Source organism: Anomalospiza imberbis, chromosome 2 (assembly GCF_031753505.1).
Source record: "Anomalospiza imberbis isolate Cuckoo-Finch-1a 21T00152 chromosome 2, ASM3175350v1, whole genome shotgun sequence".
In the NCBI taxonomy this organism is placed as follows: domain Eukaryota; kingdom Metazoa; phylum Chordata; class Aves; order Passeriformes; family Viduidae; genus Anomalospiza; species Anomalospiza imberbis.
In genome coordinates this window covers 95,808,023-95,827,015 of record NC_089682.1, presented here as the reverse complement: position 1 = coordinate 95,827,015, position 18,993 = coordinate 95,808,023, and the positions used below count along the sequence as shown (strand labels likewise).

The window sequence follows — 18,993 nt, the reverse complement described above, 5'->3', positions numbered from 1 at the left end:
TGTATACATACCAGCTCAGTACCTGCTATAGTTTTACTCACAGAAGTAAAAATAAACCAGTATGAGCTTTTTGTACTTCAGGAGCTGAAAGCCTGTGTGCATTACTACAATGTCCTTTTAACGTTTCAGTCAAAAACACAAAGAAGATGTAACATTTAATTAAATCTGAGCCATCAAATGCAAATCTGTCCACAATTATGTTATGGCAGCGGCAATGTTTTATGTGAAAAAATATTTTAATGCATTTCTTCTAAGAGGTAAACTGATATCTTGCCAGTAGTGGGGCAAGAGTATTCATTAAATCTTTTGTTGTGATCATCCCTACCTATGTCCCCTACAATAGTATTGAAATTACTGTCCCATTCATGACCAGGTAAACGAAAGTTATTGAAGGAATGTAACCAAAGGATGTCACTTTCCTTAAAACTTTGCACAAATATTGAAGGGAGATGATGACTATGAGATGTTAGTGACTGTGCTGGGAAGTGCTTTTGATTTATATTGGAAGTTATATATGTCCATGAACTTGTATTCTCATCACATTATGGATTCAGGCAGCATTCCTGATCTCAGTCTTTCTGTCAGACTCATCTGCAAGTCCAGGCTTCAGACCTAAAGGGTTGTAGTGAGTTCATCTTGTAAGTATTGCATGAGGGCCTTCTTAACTGTGGACAGCACTATGAGGATGCTTATTTGGAAGTATCACTCCAGTTTGAAGCATTTTGATAAGGAGTAATGCACAAGGTGAAGGGTAAGGTAAAACCTTTCAAGTACTGTGTTTCTACTTGTTAAAAGAGAAGAGCCAGTGAAGGAATTAGAAGAGAGTGACAATTCAAAGAAGCAGACTAGGAAAATATTTTTGCCATACAAATTTATTTATACAACTGAGACAGAAACTTTAGTAGGTGAGATATGAGGAGAAACATCATGTGAATTTATAGCTAGAAAGTGGGATGGGAGAATGAGGGGCAGAGATTTTATGAGAATAAATTTAGACACTGTGTTGTAATGAAGAGTCAGAAGTTACAAACAAACAGGATACCTCGATTTTGAACTTTACTGACAGACAAGATTAAAAGAGTAGTTCATAGTGACTAAGAGTAGTAGTAGTAGTGGGGAAGATGAGGAAGAATCTGAAGGGGCGAATGATTAACAGCTCTGTTTTCTCAAACTAAGATTGTCAGAGCAGCGACACATGCACACAGAGGATCAGAAAAGCAGACTGAGGTTTTATGTCAGGCAGAAGGGAACAGACCTGGAGTACAAAGGGCCGTGTCAATTGTCAGCATGGGTATGGTAACTGAATTTCAGTTTATGGATTTGACTACTCAGATACAAAGTATGGAGAGAGCGACAATGTGAGGAAGATCGTAGCCCTCAGAAATTAAAACAGAAAGTTGAGGAAGAAGCAAAAAATGTCAAACTGAGAAAGAAGTTAGCAATGTGGAGGGAGAATAAGATCCCAGTAAAGAGTGAACAGTATTTGAATGCCAAAAGCTTTTTAGGAAATGCTAGTTTGGAATCTACCAGATATGGTATAAGTTGTTAGTTCTAATATTTGTTTGTATAGAAGTCATTAATAGACACATTTAACAAAAGTTTCAAAAAATCAGCTGACTAGCAACAGAATTAGTGGTCAGGGAAGAAGGCAGTTCCCAGCAGTTTTCAAGAATCGTGTTCATTCATCCATGTATTTGACACATTCTTAGCAAATTAGGAACACGGACATACTATATCCATGTTGTTAAGCAATAGGTAGCTATAGGAAGGCTTCATAGATTTTAATTTTTTATCAGTAAAGTCCCTAAAGACATTAGGATTTTTGTAATGAATTATTACAGTGTGAGTTCTAGAAATTTTATTGGGTAATTTTGCTAAAACTCTGTGGTAGTTGCACTTAACGATTTTGTTAATTGTGGTAATCAGCTTTCAAAAAATGTTAACACATGGCCACATTTTCTCCCCTTGTATTTAAAAAGAAAAAATCTCTATTTCTGTCGGATGCTATAGATTTTCCACCTAACTGAAAGAAGAAATAAATTATATCAAGTCATTGCACTTAAATATCTGATTCTAGATAAAAGGTGCGTAGACAGCAAAACTTTCGAAGGGAGTTGCCTTCAGTTGCAACTTGGCAAACCCGCAGGGGAGGGAGAAGTTAATGTTTTAAAGGGGCCACATAGTCTTCCATTACCTTTAATCCTGCAACAAGCTAAGAAATATAGAGTTTAAGTGAGCAGATGTTCTTAACAGCCTTCTAGCAGCCTGTTTTTGAAGAGTGCCAGCTAGTGATTTTCACTGCTTGTGGAAAACCGGCTTTGTATTGGGGTAAGTGTTAAGGAGAGCAAGTGAAAATCCCGCTCTGTGTACTTTGTAAAATGTGTGTGTGTATATTCATGTTATGGAAAAAGGAAATTATGTTATCAGATTTGGAGAGGATATCGTAACTCTTTTGCTATAGCAGTCTTTTTACTAAAGGAGCTTAAGCTGCAGAAAAAAGACATTATACCTTGGGTATTCCATGTAATAAAATATTATTTAAATGAAAGATATCAAAATAAAAGTTTCAATTTAGGAACTTGAGTGTATTGTTGTGAAAAGCCTAGTCAGTTTTGTTTATAGCTTCATCTTTTCACAGAAAGAAGTGTAGGGATTCCTCATGCTTTATGCAAGTACAGTAGGTTTTAGATAACAGGATCAGGTCCACAATTTGCCTTTCTTTAAACCTACAAAAAAATGAAAATAAACACCACAAACTACAAAGGTGAAAAAATGCTGTATGTTGCATTTTCCTACCTCCTGTGGCTAGGGACAGAATGCAGACATGCCACAATAATGTTTTTTATTTCTACTGTTCAAACCATATTAATGAGAACATCATTTTGGAGAACTAATTATTTCTATTTGTCTTGTGTCACACTTTCTAATTCCCCTATATTAGCACAGCCAAAGCAAATTAATTGCTTTTCCAGCAGTTGAACCTTGTCCAAGAATGAGCTCACATTCCCTTCCAGTTCTGCAGTTTCTAGGAGTGCATTGTGTCAAAAATTTCTCTTGATACTAAACATAGCCCAGAGAATATCTTTGCAGATTTCTGTTGCTGCTCACTTGATGAAATTTATAAGTTTAAGTGACCCACTAGGAAAGATAAAGTTCTTAGCTGCAAGATTATACATCAAAACAGTTAAAGTGAAATTAAAATTAAATGAATGAATCTCACTGAAGCAAAAAAAGCAGTAATTAATGGTTCCCTTAATTGTCTTCATAAAATATTTGCATGGGTCTAATTTGCATAATTTGCATGTATTAATTAATCTTTCAAAGGAATTTTGTGCTGAGAGAAGCCAAAAAATCTCTTTGTTTTATTTAACATCTAATGAAATATTTATCTTCGTTAATGAACTTCTCATCTTCATTAAAATAAAAATTGCACAAGTTTGTATGTTTTAAATGTTTTTATAATTGAAGTATACAAAAAAAATCTCTTCAGACCTACAGTATCTGAAAAACAAACACATTATTGCACATTCTGTGTCATTTTGACTACAGCAACATTTAAATTTGGAGAAACCCTATTCCCTCTACCAAAAGTTTTCAAGGGTTTTTAAATTATTTCAATTTTATCTTACTTGATGATAATTTTATTCTTTATTTTTTACAAATAGAGATGACACAGTAAACATTTTGGTATTTTTTATTATTGTCAACCTGTGATACCTCAGGGATTTTATAGCTTGGAGTAGGAATGATGAATGTAAGTTACAAAGTATGGTCCTAGCTGTGGTGATCAGCAACTTTGAGACAGTATCCAAAACAGCCAGACATGCAGAATGAGAATATGCAATGGGTAAAAAAAAATCATCAGTATTGAAGTTTTGTACAAAATCTGAATAAAGAATTACAAGGAGATTAAAAGAAATTAAGAGCTATTTCTGTAAAAGAACAGGTATAAAAGGACAATGACTGGGTGTTTTGGGAAAAAGGTGAAGGCTATTACTTAAAACAAGGACCACCTAAAATCCCAAAATAATCTATCAGCTACTTAATATTGCTGGAAATAGAGTCTGTGGACAAAGACAAAGTATAGTTAAAATAGTGTCTAAACAGAATGGTAAAACTGTGTGTAGTAAGACAGGTGAAAAGGAGTTTCCTTCACTTCAAGGATGAGTACAACATTATTGGAATAATGAAAATATATTTGAAATAAGGAAATGACTGAGGGTTTATAATTTAAATGAAATTATATTTGCACAGTGAAACAGCACAATGGGATTTTTACTCATTTTCAATATGCCTGCATTTGCCTAAATCCTTGAACAAGTTTATAAACACGTTAATGTGTTTGTGTTCATTTTAGACATGCAATACCTGAGAAAGCCAGGCCTGCAGAGACCAAAAAGTAGGTGCTCCTTAAGAGTGCTTTAGAATTTAATAAACAGGATGCTTAAGCTATCAGGATGGTAAACAGAGTCATATATTCTTTACTACATTATCCTATCATTTTTTCAACTGATAAGATATAGAGGAACTTTGCTGATGCCATAATGGCAGTATAGATATTGCTCTGTGTTCTGAAGGTGCAGAATAGCTGCTGAGGCAATGTAATTATCTATAAAATACCCAAACAGTATCAGTGGGAGGGATATGTTCCACTTCACACATTTGTGGGGTAGATGTCTTTATCTGAGCTATTTGGCTGGACTCCTGTTAAAGTCAAGGAAGAGTAATAGACACATCTCTCCCTTTGAAGAAAATGAATCACACCTTCCAAGTTTCTTCATTGATTGTAAAAGGAGTCTGCTAAACCAGCTCAAATGCAGCTACGTACAGTGCAGGTGTCTGAAGTTAATGTGATGCATTTCATGTGTTGTGTATTTTCCTTTTTGCTTGCCTCAGAATTCCAGCATCAGTTGTGACAGTAATCACACTAGAGCAGCTGCATTTCAGTCACTTCTTGATGTCACTTCAGATGTTAGAAATGGGTAATTTTGCATCAGTTCTGGAAAAATATCCAAGCTTGACAATTCCTTTTCTGTTTCATATAACTCTGAACAGTTTTGAAAGTTGCATAAAGCATGACTCTCAAATGTAGAAAAGAGAATTTGAATTCTGCATTAGTACTGAAGCTTTGCCACATTTGTTTCATTTGGATGCTACCACCCAAGGCACAAGGCCTGAAATGAGTCAGAAAAGCATTCTGAAAACTCTGAAATAAGAACAAAAGCAGCCATAAATTGAGAGATAGAAAAAGAGATAGATGAGGTGCCAAGAAAAGGAGGTAGATGGAAGTATCACAGAACTCTAGAAGGGAAAATAGTATCATATTACTCATACAGTTTCATTATATTACTGTAACTTTATTACTATATCATTACTGATTAGTAATGGACAACTACTTAATGTTTTGCCTTTTAAATGTAGTTATGCTTGTAAACAAGATGTGGGCTGGAGTTACCTTGATGAAGCATAGAAGTCTTCAATGTAGGCATTTACATCTGTGCTTGTCACCCTTGACCCTCACTGGATATAGAGATTTCTCTATCTATATAGATATAGAAATATCTATAGCAGAGTTCATCCCATTATAAATAATAATTAGACTACCCCAGTATAGACTGCTACAAACAAATTTAGTAAGCTCAGTAGTATTCCAGAAAAGCTGAATTCAGTTTCTGGAGGTGAGAACGTAAGTTCTATGGTGGTTGTTGTTGTTTGTAGTGTAGGGAGTTTTTTTTCCCATACAATAAATCCATTTTATAGCAAAGGTTGTAATTATACTCCAAGATTGTCTAATTGAAAAGAATTGATGTAGCATTTGACACAGTCACAAGAAGTATATGCTAAGGAGTCTCTATTTTGCCCATTTTACATTTTTCAACAAACAATTGAGTGGATGATATTGATTTCAGAATTAAAATTGTACCATTAGGTGGGGTGGCTGATATGCTTTACATCTGATGTTTTGCTCTTGAATGGCAAAGGAATACCTCATTTGGCATGCTTCAGGGCATTTTTAACCAATGCCTTAAGCCGAAACCAAGTTTTTATGCATAAAGAAAGAAATAATATCTACTGATATCTTGATGGCAGCACCAATGCTTTGGTGTCACACAAGGGTGTTGTGAAACTTAATTAATATTTGTAAAGTATTCTGGATCTTGGATGAAAGGCACAGTAGAAGTTCAGTTATGTTATTAACTTCTGCTTTTATATTTTCTTTGGTGATGGATCAGAGTCCTAAGCATTAAAAAGTGGCAAAGAGAGGGGATACAGCAATTTACAACTATCAGCTAATTATAGTTAGTTTCAAATCTTGTAGAGGGAAATAGCTGGAGAAATTAATGGGATTTAGCAAACTAATACTTGATAGCCGAAATTTTGTGTAAATGTACATTACCTGAATCATCATATGAAAAACATTTTAATAGACTGACTTACTTTAATTATTCTGCATTAGATCAGAAATGGTATATGGCTGAGTGGCAGCATTTTGTGGTAGTACAGGACTGTCTCTCTTTTATAATCCTAAGATAACTGAAGGGTCAGAAATCCTGTTAAGGAGAATGAAAGTTCAACATTCACTTAAAATATTCAAGAGGCAAAAAAGCAGTCAGACTTAAAATGTAAATAAAACTGTACTATGAGATTTTATCAGGCAGGCAGCCCTTTGTGCAGTGTTAAGAGTTAAGAAGGCAATCATCTTCCTAAAATATCACTCCAACTTAATTGCTCTATTTCATCAGTTGAAGAAAAAGAAAAAAGATAATCTTGCCATCAAGACAGCTATATTAACTCTAACTAGTTGAGGGTCTGATGGTTTAATTTAAAAGTGGCCAAAGATTTTAGGTTTTGTCCTTTCTGTCTTTGGCAGTAATATTAGAAAAGAGGCATTTTTGTATCCTTGAGAAATAGGAAATATTTATAATAATTTAAGATAAAATTTTAATATGTCTGTAATACTCACATAAATTTCATATTGTAAACAAAGTAAGCAATTGCTATGTTAAGTCTACTGTAATTCTAAAAATAGTGTTTTCTCACAGTGGTTGTTTTTTGTGTTGATATGATTAAGAATAAAACAAAACAATTTTGCCTTTGTTTAATTCAAGAATTTGGCTTTCTCATGGATTTCATGAGTAATTTGACCCATCTCTATTAGTATCTCAAGTACCTATGAAGCTAAAAAAAAGTCAGCTAAGAAAAGGAAGTTTAAAGGAAGGGAAACTAAAATTAACACATTTGGAAGGCCTACTTAGCCAGCATCACGTTCTATCTAAGCTAAAATTTGCTGTCAGCATATATCTATAATAAGTATTCTTGCAGTGAACTGCCAGCTGGCTTGTAAAGAGGAAAATATATTCTATAGAATAGCCTGCTAGCTTTAAAAAGAAATCTTTTGCTTTTGCTCATTGTAGGGTTCCGTAACACCTGAAGGACACCCTCGGAGACAGCAGCATATATAATGATAATGTGATGTCATTTTGTTTTTCCTAGCTGAGAAACACAAAGTGTGTACCAGTAATGGTAAAAACATTTTTTCTGTTATATTCTTGTCAGCCTTATTTTTTAAAAGTGATGCAGCCTCTAATAGCTTAGGAAAAACAGCAATAGCATAATAGTGTGTTTTGTCATGATGTTAGAAAGGATGGATCACAATGTGCTACAGCTGGCCTTGGAAACAAAGTGTCATGAAGGCAGGACCAAAAAATTTACAGTGCTACTTTATGTGCATGAAATTAGAATATGGATTGTTGAAAATATACAATGCTGTATTAGATAATTTAAGTTTTGACTTGTTTATTTTTTCTATGTGTTGATTCTGCAGATTTTGCCTGTGACAAACTGTCGGTGCAACCATTGCATTAAAAGACATGTATTTTTCATTATATTGTTTCATACTGCAATATGCTGGCTACAACTCCTTTCAAGTAATCAAGCTATATTGAATACAAACATAAAATAAAAAGCAGCAATAATTTGCTTTCATTTTTAGCTTTATGCTCTTACTCAAAGATATACACTCTTAGCCATTGGAGAGAGAACAGTATCTTTGCACATTGCTGAACTGGACATAAAATACTGTGGCTGGATCAGGCTCCTTGGCTTCACTGGAAATACTGGAAGCATCATAAAAGTAGTACACTGACTGGAGGATCAGTTCCATTTTCAACCTTGCCATCAAATTTGTTATGACAATCACAGTCACTTTTGCTGCAGTAACTATGCCATCCAATAAAATCTGGTTCCCAATGCTAAAATATTGGAAGGCTTACACACTATTAAAACATACAAATATCAGTTTTATTTCAGTTGCAAATGGGCAATAGTTCCAGAGCTTGATCTTAAACATTCAGTGCGCAGAAAAATCCTCATTTATAAGGTTTCCCTCTAGGTTTTTTTTCACATTCTTGCAAAACCATTGACTTCTTAGGTTTTCCAGCAAAAATTAACTTTATAGCCAAATGTATTTTACCAGGCCAGATATTCAGTAAATATATTCAGGATATAGTCAGTTTTTGCCTCTTTTTCTACTAAAGTAGCATAGCATAGTGGATAGTACTAGATGGGCTTTAAAATCTGCATTTCCAGGCTCCCATGTCACAAATATATTCATAAAAATCATTTAAATACATCCATCATCCTGGAACACCACTCAGAGCTGAGTTCCTGCAAAAGAGTTGGTTTGTGTCTCTTATTATTTAATGTATATACAAGGAATGACCAGTTGCTCTTCTCTGATAAATCAATTCATTTTATGTGCATATTGTGGACTGTATTCCTTGTCTCATACTAGTAGCCTGTTCTGAAATTATTCCAGTCTAAGTTCACCTTGAGCATGGGTAACCAGAATCTTAAACGGTGTTCCAGGGAATGTCCTACAAATGCCTTGTACACTGTCATTAGTGTGTTGGTATTGACAAGAAACACTGTAAGTGGAAAGCTGGGGGAGATGGGGAGAGGGAGAGAGATGCATGGGGAAGAGTAAAAGCAACCAGGAAGTAACATTTTTCATTTCCTCTGTCTTGAGAAAATCACACTTTGAAGCAAGAAAATTTTACACTTCAGATATTTTGCACAGCTCACTGCTTCTGGCTGCAAGGTAGTCACTTGATCCCAAAGCCATTGGTTAAGACTGCTCTGTGGTTTAATTTAGCCATTCTCTTTTCTCTTGCTTACTTTTTGATGATGAACCATGGTGTTAAGTTCTCTCTGGGAAAGCATGCTGCTTCCATATGGTCTGGGATTTCTGTAGTGGGGTGCATCCAGGACACAGTCTGTCATGACATGCTGTTTTTTCTGAGGAATCTTTACTTGCAAAGACACAGAGTGGTGCCAAATTCAAACCACCTGGCCCTAAGGCTAATTGAGTTTTTCCTGGGAGGGTAGAATAATCATTTTGAAGTACCTATCTGAAATGATGTTACCACTGAGAGGGAATAGGGAAGATTGGCTTGTCACTGCAGTACTTAAATGCACCTATGAAGATGTATTCAAGATGGAAGTTTACAATTAGTTAGGGGAACTCGTTTGCACTCTGAATTGAAAAGCAACCTACCTGGGCTAGCATTAGCACTTGCCACAGAAGCATAGTCCCCTCATAATCTATAATGCTGGTAGTTTTCATTCTGGAAAAGAACAAAATCCTTTTGCTTAAGTATTGCTTCATAGCTAACTACTGGGTTAGGCCCCATTTACATGTTTCAGCTGGAAGTCTTCCTCAGAATTAAACATGAGCTGATTTTATTTTTAATTTTGTAGTTATGCCGCTCATGCTTAACCCTGGGAACTTCATTAAGACCTGTGTCTGTTTTTGTGTGCTGGAAGGATTATGTGTGACTTCAGTTCATAGCTCATTTCCTAGGGCATGACTTCTGGTTTGGTTTCTGTTGCCTTGGCTCTTGTTCTGGAGCTGAATGGCACTGCTTGGTGCCATAAACTTGCTTTCATACAAAATACCTAAAAGCAGCAAGCTTATCTTACATATGTTTTGACATCCCATGCACCCTTAATAGATTTTCCATAAGCTTGCTGCTGTGCAATCTATCTATTTTACAGCCTCATTCCTTCTTGTTCTGCATGTGACTATTTCTTCAAGTTATGCATTGGGCAGTTTTATCACACAGATGAGAACAAGAATGGTTGTATATTAAAGTTGGGTGCTAATTTGATACCGATATTAAGAAAGGATTCCTCATATTCCAGAATTATGTATGCAGACTAATATAGCTTTCTTTAAGTGGCCTCTATTTTCCAGTAAAGTTTGCAGCAGTTCAAATGGCATCTCAGTTACATGCTCTTGTATTAATTGTGATGCTTCATCTGAAAACAACAAAATACTAGTCTGTCATTTAGTTACTTGGGCAACATGAAATTCAAATTACTTGTTTAGAAAAGATGTGTCTGGGAGAAAAGGGTGAGGTAGGTTTGTGATTCTGTGAAACAGAAGAGGTACTCTGCGTAGGAGTAGGTATTAGATCTAAGCCTTTCCTTATGTTTTGAAAAGTAATGGAGGTAAAGCTCTAGAAAAGATAATACCATAGAAAAGCTCATCATCGTAGATTATTTGTATCTGCTGAAAGAAATTAACATCACACTGTCTGTTGATGGAGAGTACTAACTAGGGCCACAACTATTCCTAGGAAATTATCATGACCCATGTTACTTTTTCAGAATCAAAACTGTAGAAAATATCATTACTATTCATATTTTACTATAGGATCTATAGTTGTATACGCCTGTAACCTGCCTACTGTATCAGCATCTAGCTGAGTGATGGAAAGGATTTGTGTGCATTTCTGTTTTGCGTGTATATGAAGGGTAGTTTTAAAGAAATACTGAATTACATGTACTTTTGCATAGATACTTTCTGTAATTCAGCAAAAACTGCTGAAAGCTCCAACAAAAACTGATTTCCTATATTTTGTTCCAATTCATTTTATGACCACTTTTTCTCTCCAGAAAAGGAAAGAAAAATTCTTTTTTTTTAAGTCTGTTTGAAGTTTAACTGTATGATTGATATCTTGTATGTAAGATTACTTTGATGATGATATTTAGTGTAAAAAAGTGATAATTTGAGCAAGGCACTAAAAAAGGAGACAAAATGGAGAGAAGTGAAAGAAGACTGATCAGACTAAAGGGAGGAATAGTAAATTCTCTTTCCATCTGGACTTAACAAAAAAAACCCCGAAACAAAACAAAGCAGAAAGTGCCAGGCAGAAACTACATTCCAATACTAAATTATTTTTCAATTTTATGCTATCAGATCCAAGGTTGCTTTCTTGATACTAAAAAAAGTCGTTTATGTTTCTGGAAATACAGTAACAAAGCACACCTTTTTGTAGAACTTAAAACTGTTTTATGCAGGACAGATTGTTCAGCACCAAAATTATTCACACTGTGATACAAACAGCACTGAACACAATGAGCTGTGGAAGCTCACAAGCTGATTGTATTTAGCTGTGACTTCATCCTTTAATAACTTTTCCACATGATTCTTCAGTTGAAAGGGTTTTGTTCTGTTTTGTGTCTGTTGTTGTTGTCTATCATTGCTAATTTTTTTTCTTTTTACTAACATGAAGTGACACAGTACAATGCCTTAGTGACTCAGGTTCAGTGCTTGTAAGTAAACAGTTCTGTTGCCTTTTTTTGGATATGGCTTCTTCTGTTTATACAAATAGAAAAAGGGTTGCTAAGTTTGTGAAGCAACAAGAAAAGACTGTGATTTTTTAAAAAAAATCTATTTCTTTCAAACAATTTCTCACCTTACTAGTTCAGTTTTTTCAGTCCTCAAAATGGCCAGTTTTATGCATAGTATATGATCTTTAAATAATAAAGGTGACATATTCAGGTATGAATATGTCTCCCCTGCTTTGTTAGTTTACTAAAGATCAGATTGCTGACCTTTAGCTTACTCCCACAGTAACATGGAAGTAAAGGAAATATATATTAATGATTAAAACACATGGTAAAATCACTGAGAGAAGATAGTTCAATATTTGAAAATAACTGTGAATAAAGGTGTTTAGATGCTCTTTTTTACACATCCGTGGTTTAGTTTTATGTCTTAAATTAGAATTAAAATCTCCTACATATAAATTGCTGTTTTAAAAAGAAACACATGGATATCTCAGTTTCCTGAATATTTGCACTGAGTATTAACACAAATATATTTGTACATGAATGTTAAGTAGAGAAATGAAAGGTGTATGATTAATAACAATATGCAAATTTGAAACTAATTTATTGGTGTTACACAAAGGGCAAACTGGGATAGTGTTTGGCCAAATATGTTTACATACTTCATATTTGCATGTGTTTAATGAACATGCAGTGTGAAATCACCCATCTTTGCATAAAAACTGGAGGGGCACTTTTTTTAGAGAACAAATTGCTTGAATTTCAAAGCCTCAATGGTTGAGCCAGCTTTCCTGCATCGCCTGTACTCTGCTATGGAAGATGGCAGTGGATCCATCCATGTTCCCCAGTCATGATCTACTTGTGCTGCCAGTAACAATGTCCACTCAATATATATCCCTCTGTCTCTCCTTTTCAGTATTGAGTTGTAAAACCTCAGAGTTCTAATTAACTCTAGACACTAGGATGAATTATTTCCCCCGAAAATGTACTGGTTTACACTTTATTAGGAATACTATGAAAAGTTATGTTCAGTTGATTCCATGACTGAATTTTACAAATGCTGGGCTTTTTGTCTCACACTCTGCAAACTGAAAAAGACTGAAGTTTTTCATAAATTATGTTCCCATTATTAAAAAGTTAGACTCCCATTTTTATCTTCCATCTTCAGTGGAAAATAAAACCTCTTGGGTCTCAATTTGGAACGAAATATATCGAGAATATACAATCATTGTTTCCTCTAAGTTTTCTTAAAGAAGGTTTACAACTTGACTAAGATCTCTTCCATCTGCCACAGTATGCTTGCTTTTATTTTGACTTCCCATTGCTGTCTTATCAAATACCACATGAATCATTATCATTTGTTTGCCATCCCTTTCTTTTTGTTTTGTTTCTCTTCCTCCAAATGATCAAAACATCAGCTTGAATGAATGGTTAAAAGTACACTGTGATTCACATTTGACCCATCTTATTAAAACAAATAAACCAACCAGTTATATAATTTTAATGTGCTTGAGCTGTGGCATGCAGATGCTTTTATCAGCTGTGGGCTGAAGCGGTTGAGTGCATTTGGGCATGCACATACAACTATTCTTTGAAAGAGACAAACCTCATTAAGATTACAGGTGCCTGGAAATAACTTTTGAGAAAATAAGTACCATTTTCAATAAAGCTACTTCCTAACAGGAAATGCAATTTATTATGTTACTTAGCACAAATGAGCAGCTTTGCTTTGATTGATATAAGTAGCCCCATTTAAGGTCACAAATAGTTTATTCCTTTTAAAGTGAAGTTAGCAGTTTTTAATAGTTGGAAGGTCTGGCAACAGTATACTCAATTCCAGTACGAAGCATCTGGTGCCTTTAGGAGCCCATGGGCTAGTCCTGGGGATTTTGTGTTGCAGCGTGTGATTTTAGAAGAGGATCCTAAGCTTAGATCAGCTCAGTCACCAGCGATAGAGGTGGGGTTCAAATGAACTTTTATGAGTGAAGAATCATTTTTTTCCATTAAATACATATGCATATATAGTTTTTTTGGTTGCTGTTGCTGGGTTTTTTTGTTATTTGTGCTAATATCGTCCTTAGAGGATTCAGCTAACACTGCTATTATCTTCCTAAAGACAAGAAAAGAGACTGAGAAACCATCAGTACATGAAATCTCCGTTATCTAAAGTGAAAAGGAAAAGAAACAGAAGTTTGAAAGAGAGAACAGAAAAACAGGGAAAAAAAGCCCCACAAACTAAAATCAAAGAAAATTTCAGAGCCATATTTGGGAATAAAGTTTCTGTCTTCACAACAAGAGACATCAACCTTTGTTCTTTCAAAGTACAAAGAGATGAATCGATGCACTATTCAAATACCCTTAAGACCCATTTTGAGTGAAAATTGGCTTCTATCACTGGTCTGTGCCGGTTATATTTGACAAAAATATGTTAACTAAGTTGGGACTTCTAGCAACTGAAACTGCGGCTACTTTGATGTAAGGGTTCTTGGATCATGGACTGGGATTTACTGTTCTAAAGCTCACAAATTACAATTAAACAAAAAAAAAAAAAAATTAAAAAATTATTAAAAACTTGACATCGTAACTTTCCAAAGCTCACACGGAGACTTTATATCTTGTCATTTGTCTTCTATGCAACCTGATATAGTGAAAGGAATCCCTACCCATGACAGGAGAGTGGTCCTTGTGATCTTTAAGGTCCCTTCCAATCCAAACCATTCTATGATTCTGTGATTTTCCTTCTCACAAAGTATTTTGTCCTTTTCTTTTCTTCTTAACCTGGACTCTGGGGGTTTCTTTCTTGTCAGCTCTCTGTGTCAAGATGCTGTATCTTCCTGTCTGTTTGCTTGGTTGGTTGTTTTCAGCTCCTAACTATAGAAAACACTATCCTTTTCCTAAAGAGAATTTAGCTCAGTAGGTTTTTGGAAGATAGCAAGTGACTGAACTCAGATGTGACAGCACACCTTGGACATTGATTTGTAGATTTTCATAAATTAAACACTGCAGTATTATAGTAATGATGATCATTGTTATTACATTTATTTTTAAAGCAACTCGAAAATATGATTTTTTGGGACTTGCACTCAGTGGCAGAAATAACCACATTACCATCTAATGGATGACTTAATTAGTTTGCAGCTGAAGACAAAATGTAGCATTTCATTGTACATTTTTATCAGTTTACGAGGTTGCATATTAATAGTAATATATGAGTGGGTTTGTGCTTTTACCTCTGAAAATACTGGGCCCATAGAGATACTGCAAGCTGCCCACAGAACACTAAAGTGAATCATTACCCAGATGACATCTCTGTGGGAATACATTGCGAGACATATGATTTGTTTCAGCATTGCAAAATTTTATGTCAGTTCCATTTGTTTGTTTTTTATAACATTTGTGACCTTTTAACTATTTGGGCATGTTCATTCAAAAGCCTCAAAATGAATCTTAATTAAAAAGAGTTGATCTAAAAAAATACTCCCTCACTATGGGTAGAATTTCTGTCATATCAATCCACAGACAAAAACAAATGATGTTTAGGAGTAGTGGCATTTTCAGTTTGAGTTACTAGCATGAGCTTGTGTGATCTTGCTGAACACTGCCATTTGCAAAAGAGCAATTAAAACAGATGACAATCTGCTAATCACACACAGTTCTATTTAGAAATTTAGCAGTATTTTCCCAGTTTGTGTTTCTGCTCGACGTCCTAAGAGTAAGTTTTATATACCTATATTGTATATAACAGTATGTAAATTTGGGAAATTTCACCGCAGACCAACAATTTTCAGTAAGCTAAAAATATACCCCAGTGTTGTAAACATCCTTAGTGTGTTTGTCTGTGTGAGTGTTTGTGTATGATACGTTTGTATGCATATGTTTGTGTAGCTAAAATACTACATATTTGTTTTGCATAAAATTGGTTTTATGCTGATAGAAAAATTCTGCATTTGTTAGCAGAAGAAAATAATGCAACAGGCCTGCGTAGCTGATAAATTAAAGCTGATTGGGAGGCAGAAGGCACAGGCATGCTCAGGATTTAGGATTTAAAAGTAGTGGCATTTTCACATTGGCTTACAAAGGATGAGCTGGCTCGATTTGCTGATCACTTTCATGATTTGTAGGTTTTGTCTGTGATTTTAACCTTGAAATCATTAAAGGCCTATCAGCAGTAATACTCCACTTGTATTCAGATAGGAGCTCTGGCTACACCTAGAGGTAAAGTTATTCTGGTGGCTTTGACAACAACATTGAGAAGTTCCTGTCATTTGGAAAGAACCTCAGAACATTAAGAATAGGGAGAGAAATGGATGGGAACAAGGTAGTAGGAGTATTGGAATGGTATACAATGGAAAGAGACAGCAGACAAATATAGGGGTTGTATTTGGTCACCACTTTGTGATGCGAGGCTATCATTCCTCTGCAGATCTGTGAGTTTTTCGTAACACAGTTTGAAGTCCTTGCATTTCCGAAGTGCACTGTTCACCTGTTGCTCATTCTTCATGAGTGGCTACATGAAGTTCTCAGCCACAGTGCTGTGGCCACTTCCCTGAGGAGCCTGTTACAATTCCCAATCACCCTCTGGGTGAAGAACCTTTTTCTGATATCCAACCTAAGCCTTCCCCTTGGCTTTATGCTATTTACTCAAGTCCTGTCACTGGTCGTGAGAGTGAAGAGATCAGCTTCTACCCCTCCACTTTTCCATGTGAAGAAATTGAAGACTGCAACGAGGTCTCCCCTCAGTCTCCTCCAGGCTGAACACACAAAATGACCTCAGCAGTTCCTCATACAGCTTCTCCTCCAGACCCTTCACCATCTTCATTGCCTTCGTTTGGATGCTCTCTAATAGTTTAATGTCTTTTCACATTGTGGCACCCCAAACTGCCCCCAGCACTCGAGGTGAGGCCGCCCCAGTGCAGAGCAGAGCAGGACAATCCCCTCCCTTGCCTGGCTGGCGATGCTGTGCCTGATGCACCCCACGGTTGGCCCTCCTGGCTGCCAGGCACTGCTGACTCATGTTAACTTGCCATTGACCAGGACCCCCAGGTCCCTTTCCATGGTACTGTTCTCTGGCCTCTCATTCTCTAGTCCATGCACACCACCAGGATTTCTCCATCCCAGGTGCTGAATCCAGCACTTGCCCTTGTTAAACTTCATATGGTTTGATTGCTTACGTCTTTCAGTTGTCAAGGTCTTTCTGCCCTTGAGAGAGTCAACTCCTCCCAATTTAGTGTCATTGACAAATTTACTTAGTATTCCCTCGAGTTCTGTGGCCAAGCTGTTAATGAAGATGTTGAAAACAACTTATATATATAAACAAGTATCCTCTTACTGTGAAAGGAAGGTGCTTTGTAGAGCTGCCCTTTCCTATTCTTATTCATTTTCTGTGGATACAGAATACAGAATCTGATAGTGTCATCTTTTAAAAGTGAAAAACCTCCTATTGATTTCACTTCCAGGTTGGATCCTTATGCAGTGTAAAATAGAGCTGACTCTTGAAACTGTACTGCTGTTTATCTTTTGTTGGCTGCTACAAGGATTCTGCTTCCTGCAGCCGTATTTTTAATTGAGAATTAGTTTTAAAACATATTTTATTTTAAAAGGTAAATGGAGACCTAGTATAATAAAATAAAATAAGTTACTGACTGCAGGTTATCAGAATGTTAAGGTGTGGGAATTATACATGGCACTCATTAGCAAGTGTACATTCAGGATAGCCAAAGTGCTGGTATATATGCAGAGTAATACTCCTACAGAGGTATCTAGACAGCTTTAGTGCTATAAATGTTTATTGTGTTTATTCAGTATGTTTGGGAGAACGATATGGAAATGTAGCCAGTAGCAGCACTAGCTAACCTGTACTTAATACAGGTTTTCTTTGGAGATGGTTTTCCAGGCCTTCAGTTTTACTGAGCTCCATTTCAGGGCTTCCTTCTTTCTCTCCTGAATTCCCATAAGCATTTTGGTTGGTTTTCATACATCAAATAATAATATAAAAGTCTTTAAGTTAAGGCCTTACTCAATTCCTTTTTATTTCTCTTAAGTGCAAAAAAAAAAGACCATAAAGAGCAAAGAGAATAGAAAAGGTTCTGAGAAGAAGCGCTTTTACGTAGTGGGAAAGTTATCATGTACTCTGAAAAAAAATAAATAAATAAGAAAAAAAAAAAAAGCTAGGAACATAAAAGAGTAGGGAAAGGGGGTAGAAAAATGTAAGAAAAATGTAAAGATGGGGAGAAAGCAGCAAAAGGGCAATATACCCAAGAAGCTCGCAAAAGAAAGCTAATGGTGGAAAAGGAAAAACAAAGGGACATTAGATAAGAATCACTGCAGCAGGGTGATTCTACAGCCTCCCACTTTCCCCAGCAGTTCTGATAGAACTGGAAAGGGATGTGCAGAAGGTTTTACAGCTGTGTGGTGTGTACTTTTGTCTGCTTTCAGGTTAATTTTTCTTTCTCTCAACAGCTACAGTAAATTAATGGAGGTGATGCCACATCTTTCAAAGATAACCAAACATTTCAAAAATTTGAGCATTCATTTGTACAGGTTTATCTCACACAATTGTTTCACTGTATATATATAATTTTTACTGTATACCTAATAAAAAATTCTATAGACTGATTTGGAATAAAAATGTTAGACTAAGAAAATCAAAACAGAAATGAAACCTTCTGAAATCTTAGAAATATTGACTGAATTTACTTCGGTTCAAATAAGAAGTTCATGCAAACTTTAATAGCTGAGATACAGCTTGTAGTTGGAAATGCTTATGTTCTAAAATATAAGTCATGTTTAGTAATTATGCTCTGGGGAGGATTAATTACTTCATAATGTGCTTTATTCATATGGGGACAGCACGTTCTACCCTACAAGTCAGAAAGCTAAGAAACCTTTCTGTCTGTTTTCTGTTTTTTAAAAAAGAGTTATTATGTTGCTATCAAAATAGGTGTATATAAGGTGTTCATGTCCCAAGTGAAGAAAAAATTGCTTTTTACTTCAAAATTAGGTGAAAATATGTTGTGCTGGTATGTTCTCTTCAAATTTTTCTAGATCAACAATTACTGGCTGGGTTAGCTTAGTGTTTCTCATGTTCCCTCACATATCTCACTTAAATATATGCTCCTCACTTGGGTGGAAAAAATGTTGTGAGAAACGTGCTTACATCTTTAACATAGTAATTGTTCAGTTAATCTCATTTATGGGGGGAAGGAGGCTATACTTCACTGATACCGTTTAAATATCCTATACTGCGTTCTATATAAATAGCTACAAATGTGCACAATGGTTACATTACATGGTATATTTAACAACACAGCTAAATCAGAAAGTGTGAGCTATGCCTTTAGTGATGGGAGTACTAAC

General features: G+C 35.5%; 1 protein-coding gene across 6 annotated transcripts in view; it reads left to right on the top strand.

Moving 5' to 3' along the window:
• The window catches only part of DACH1 (dachshund family transcription factor 1), a 356,490-nt gene that overhangs the window by 334,293 nt on the left and 3,204 nt on the right, over positions 1–18,993 (top strand). The gene's annotated exons all lie outside the window — the stretch shown is intronic.